Genomic DNA, 5,890 nt, shown 5'->3' with positions numbered 1-5,890 from the left:
ACTAGCTCCCTCCCCCAAAATTTCCAAGCAATGCTAATTTTTGTCGGTGTTCTGCCTTCACACTTGTACCAACCTTTTTCTACCAAGTTGGTAGTCGAGTGCTGACACTCCCAAGTGCACCAATTACTATTGATATCACGTCTACTCTCTTCATTAACCGCAACCTTCATATTTCCGGCTTCAAATCGTCATAGTTATTTTTTCCTCTTTCACGTTGATCCCGTCAACGGAGCATGCTATATGTTGAATCATTGCATCCAACAGAATTTTGCAATTCTCATTCTCAGTGACTCCTTCTGGGGTTTGTTCATACCACGTCTTTGTTCTTTGCTCATTCTTGCCACATTGTCATGGCGTCTTTTGTATTCACGTTGTGCCAATTTCCGGCATTCGCTAACGATGTGCCATACTGTTTCACACCTCTCACCACACATTCTGCATTTGTCGCTGTCGGTGGTGTTGTCTATTCAGCACTTCACATGCTTGTTCTTGAACTGCGCATATGAGTTCTTCTGTCTCTATTCAGGTCACTCCTCCTTACCCATAACCACCGCTTTGTATTTCTCTTAGCGTTCACATCTCTTGCAAACTGACCATACATTTTCTTTCCTTCCATCCTTTTTCATTTTTGTGTTCATTTCTTCTTTGAATTTTTCGTCCATTACACAATTTTCAGTTTTGATGGCGCCGGCCTTCGTGTGTTTCAGCAATGGTTCCATGGCATTTTTATATACCACCCTAAACTGTTTTCCTCTGTTTCGATATAATCCTGACAACTAATCAAACCCCTCCCACCCTTTCTTCTAGACAAGTGCAGCCTATCTGTGTCACTCTTAGGGTGGAAATCTCGTGTACTGTCGACATTTTTCTGGTCTTGGTATCCATTTTCTTCACTTCTCTCTTTTGCCATTTTATAATACCCGCTCCATACCGAAGTGATGCTCACGTATTAACTGTTTGGATTTTATTCTATCCGGTCAATTTTGAACGCAACACCAACCTTAGTCTTCGGAAATATTCCTTCCTCAGTTGCTCTTTCATTTTCTTCTCCATTATCTCGTTGACCTCTACTACACCAAGGTATTTGTAGCCTTCCGTTTCAATTTTTTTAATCAAGTCTCTATTCCCTGCTAAGCTCTGTACCTTGCCTCTTTTTAGGTAAATTATTCCGCACTTCTTAAGTCCAAATTCCATTCTAATATCATCTCTAGAACAGTGGATTGTACTCACCAAGGTACTCACTTTTGTCTCATCCTTGCCATAGAGTTTCAAATCATCCATGAAGCGGAGGTGGTTGATTGTTTGGGATTTTGTCTTTAGTTGGTGCCGCAGGTTCATTTTCCTAAGTACCAAGGTCAGAGGTATCATGCAGAGTACAAAAAGCAATGGATATATGCTATCATCCTGGAAAATCACTCTTGTGATACCCAGAGTGCCCAAACAGATCTAAGCACTCGATGATCCACGAATGTGAAATCATATCGTAAGCTTTGCGATAGTCAATCCAGGCCATTCCCAGATTTGTTCTCCTTCGTTTACAATCTTGCATTACCATTTTTTCCATCAATAATTCATCTTTGGTACCTCTGCATCTCCTTCTACAGTCTTTTTGTTCCATCGGTAATATATCGTTCTCATCAAGAAATTTGTACAGTTTTTCTGCAATTCCTTCTGACAGTAACTTCTATCTTAATGGGAGACAAGAAATTGGCCTGTAATTATCAGCAGCATTTCCCTTTGATGCATCCTTCTGTCCGTCCATTTGTCAACCAACCCTGGATTTCTTCTTCTTCTCCATTGATCAATGCATTAAATTGCGATCAATTTATGGCATTTACTGAGTCTTTTTTGTTTTATACAAAATCCCTGTACACAATCAGTCCTGCTCCTTTCCAATTGCTTGTCTTTTTACTCATATTTCTGATTCAGTCTTCTGAGAAGTGGATAGCCTCTTGCTGGGGATAAGAAGCTGTTTGCTTCAGGTTGCAGAGCCATTCAGCTATAGTATTATGTTGTTCTTGCTTACTCCATATTTTAGCTCAGAAAAGTCGGCTTTCATCAGCATCAGGGGCTAATATTTCACGTTTTTTATTATCATTAAACTCTTTATAAAATCTTTTTTGGTCGGTTCTAAACAATTTGTTTTGACGGTATTGCTTAATCCGTTGTTCAAACCTAGTTAGCTTTGCTTTTGTTGTAAGTATGCGCTATTTCAGTTATTCAATTACAACATTCAGGCCTTTTGTATTTACACCATACTTCTTCCTAACTTTTTCGAATTTGCACTGATGATGAAACAATTTTCCTCATCAGCATCATCATTACCATCAACACTGGGAAGTATTCATAGACTTTTTTTTTAATTTCATTTTTGACAAATTCTTTGATATTTCTTCACACCGATAAACGACTTTTTTTTCATCTAAGTGGAGTAGTATATTTCCTAATCAATAAATGCCGAATATGCTAGAACAAAAAAGATGGTCGAGTATATTGGTGGTTAGATAGGCTAGACAGCTTTGGAGATTCCATCAGTTTGAAAGGCAATTGAATGAATAATCAGTACTGAGCAATATTCGATGATGTAGAAAGAGGTGATGGTTGAAATGATAGGAACAAAACTACAGTACAGGTGAGGAGACAATATATCAGGGTATTATGAGAGATAAATGAAATGTATAAGGTGTGATGAACAATGAAAAACTGCGAGGGAAGAAGAATAGAGAATAATATTTTGCTGAAGCGATATCTAGAAGACAATCGACAATGCTAGAAAATGTCTGTTTCTTTGAGATAAAGCCTGTTTCAGATGAATCATTTCATATCACAAAAAAATATAGCACGCTGTTAATAAGTATGCTTGTTATGAGAGAATATGTGGTATGTGTATGTACGTTGTAAGGTTTGCTGACATGTATGAGTATTTGCAGATGCATATTTGTGTGCGTGCGTATGCCGTGCCTGTGTGAATGTATGTTATGTGTCTACTTTTGAGTGTGAACATATTCGAGTGTCTGTAAGTGATGTGGTGTATGCACGTGTTATTACATGAGTGTAAGAGAATGAGTTGTGCATGAGTAACGTATGTAGTTACTTGTATATGCTGAACTTATTATTTCCAAACATCGATATTTCTGTCTATTTGTCTATTTGTAATCTTTGTTATTTGTTTGTCTATATTTCTGTCTTTACATCTATCTGTCTGTCTTATTGAAGAGTCTTAATGAATTGAAATTTACTTGTTAGTTGGGATGAGAGAAAAAAACTGTTGCTGCAATTGTTTGTGACTCTTAAAAGAAACAGAAAATTGGGCGAGATTATTTTAAGAAATTAACAATCTCTCAAAGTTAATTTGATCTTTGCTCACAGACAAGGACCAAATATGGACGTGTTTCGATTTATTAGACCTTATCAGCACAGTTTAGTCTAATCAGCTGACAGATTTTCACAGGAAAGTTACGAATATTTTATGTCTATGAATTTTGCCGTCTACCAATTTATAACTATGTATTTTTTGCTTGTTTGCAATCCGACTTATAATTGCATGTTTATTTGTTCGTCTGTTAGTCTCTGTCTATCGCTACGTATAATTATCCATTTGCATGTTTGTCTGTCATTCTCTACTAACAAATATATATTCGTTTTGTGTGAACCTATCTATGAAGATATTTCTGGGTTTATAGAGTCACCAGTTCTACTTCTCGCACAAATGTTTGTCCAGTGGTGCGAGAATTGCCTGGTGCTTGCCATTGTCATGTATTAATTACTATTAGTCATACCTAATTAAATGTTAGTTCAGCCTCAGATCACAGATATCTCTATTGACTCTCTGGAATAGTTATATACATGTGTACTTGTGCAGTGTGTATGTGTGCGTGCGCGTACATGCGTGTGATGCGCGGGGGAGGGATACGTGTGTGTATATGTGTGTATGGTTTTTCAGATTTTTTTTCAGATGTGTCTCTAATTTTTCCTTTACCTATAATTTGCCTCCCTCTCTCTCAGTCTCTCCGTATCCAACACACTTGCTATATCTTTATCTCTCTCTCTCTCTCTCTCTCTCTCCCTCTCTCTTAATATATATGTGAGTATGCTTGAGAGAGAGAGAGAGACAAGCAGAGACAGACAGCAGACAGACAGATAGACAGACGGACAGATATCCTTCTTTCCCCAATCTCTCCGTCTCATTAGGTCCTATTCTCAAAATCTCTAATTACGTCTCTTTCTAGATATCGGTATCTCTTTAGATATCGTTTCTTAACTCTTGGCCTTTGAAATTTGACCCTTCTGTGGTTCTTATATGGAATCAATGGTCTGCACTCATTTTCTATATTTTAACACCGTACATTTCTGCCTTTCTTTTCCCTACTATCATAAAATTTTCTAATATTTTCTTATTCTTTAGGTCTTTCTATTTTACCTTCATTTAATTCCTAACAAACATTTATTTAGCTTAAGTTCCGCTCTAACATATGCACCACCCCTCAGCTCTCTTTCTTTCTCTTTCTGTATATATATATATATATATATATATATATACAGGGTGTCCACAAAAACACTCTCTGATTTCACGATGTTATGATATTTTAACTAATTCAAATATATTCATAAACATGTTGTGAACTGGTTCTCTAACAAGTTATTTCATTTTTTTTTTCATGTGATTAGACATCTTTGACCTGAAAACCACAGGGATGTAAAGAAATCTAAAAATGGCCATCACCCCACTGCAACGCAGCTGGTGTATACTTGAATTTGCAAGATCAAACAGTTTTGTGGCCGTGCAAACGTGCTTTCTGACTCAGGTATCATACGATTCCACCTACACCCATGTCCATTCGCAAATGGCACAATGATTTTAGTCAGAAAGGATGTATCTGTGATCAGAAAAAAGGACATTCTGGCCGACCATTAGTATCAGAGGAAATTATTGATCGAGTTAGAAGAAAATTAGTGCACAGCCTCAAAAAGTCAATACGAAGAGCTAGCCGAGAGTTACACCTCCCCCAAAAGCACAATTTGCAAGATCCTACACAAACACCTAAAGTTCCACCCTTAAACTTAATCCAAAACTTCACCCGAAAGATAGTGGAATGCAATTTGAATTTTGTGAGAATATCAAACAATTAATGGAAGATAATAACCTGCTCTCAAAAATCATTTTCAGTGATGAGGCGACATTTCATTTGAACGGTAAAGTCAATAGGCATAACATAAGGATATGGGGACATGAATATAGAGACTCACCAAAAGTTAGTGTGTTTTGTGCTGTATCAGAGAGGATAGTGTACAGCCCTTTCTTTTTTGAGGGAGGAATTGTTACTGGTCAAAGTTACCAGGAGATGCTGACTAATTGGATGTTTCCACAACCAGCTGCTGAGGGTGATGACTACCTTTTCCAGCAAGATGGTGCTCCACCGCTGTCAAGAGATTTCTCACTGAGCATTTGCTAAACGGATGGATTGGTCGTGCTGCACGAGATCAGGTGTTCTGCAAGTGACCTGAGAGGTCAGCAGACCTAGCTGTTTGTGACTTCTTTCTTTGGGGTTACGTGAAAAGCACAGTTGCGTACCACCACTGCCTGCAACCCTGAAAATTTTGATCACTGAAGCAGTTCGCATGGTAAGTCCAGATATGCTGCTGAGCGTCTGAACCGAACTGGATTATCGCATCGATGATTTCCGAGCAACCAGAGGGGCGCACGTTGAGTACTTTTAATGCTACCTTACACCACATGAGGCTGAATGAAAACCTGCATCTGAAGCTACTAACTGTGATAGATTATAACAATAAAATTACATGTTATATCTGTTTAAAATCAGGGAGTGTCTTTGTGGAAACCTTGTATATACAGACATACAAAAATATACATATACATACACAAATATAT

The sequence above is a fragment of the Octopus bimaculoides genome, chromosome 17, assembly GCF_001194135.2.
Source record: "Octopus bimaculoides isolate UCB-OBI-ISO-001 chromosome 17, ASM119413v2, whole genome shotgun sequence".
Classification (NCBI taxonomy): Eukaryota; Metazoa; Mollusca; class Cephalopoda; order Octopoda; family Octopodidae; genus Octopus; species Octopus bimaculoides.
The sequence above is the reverse complement of the archived record's forward strand: the minus strand, read 5'-3'. Positions refer to the sequence as shown.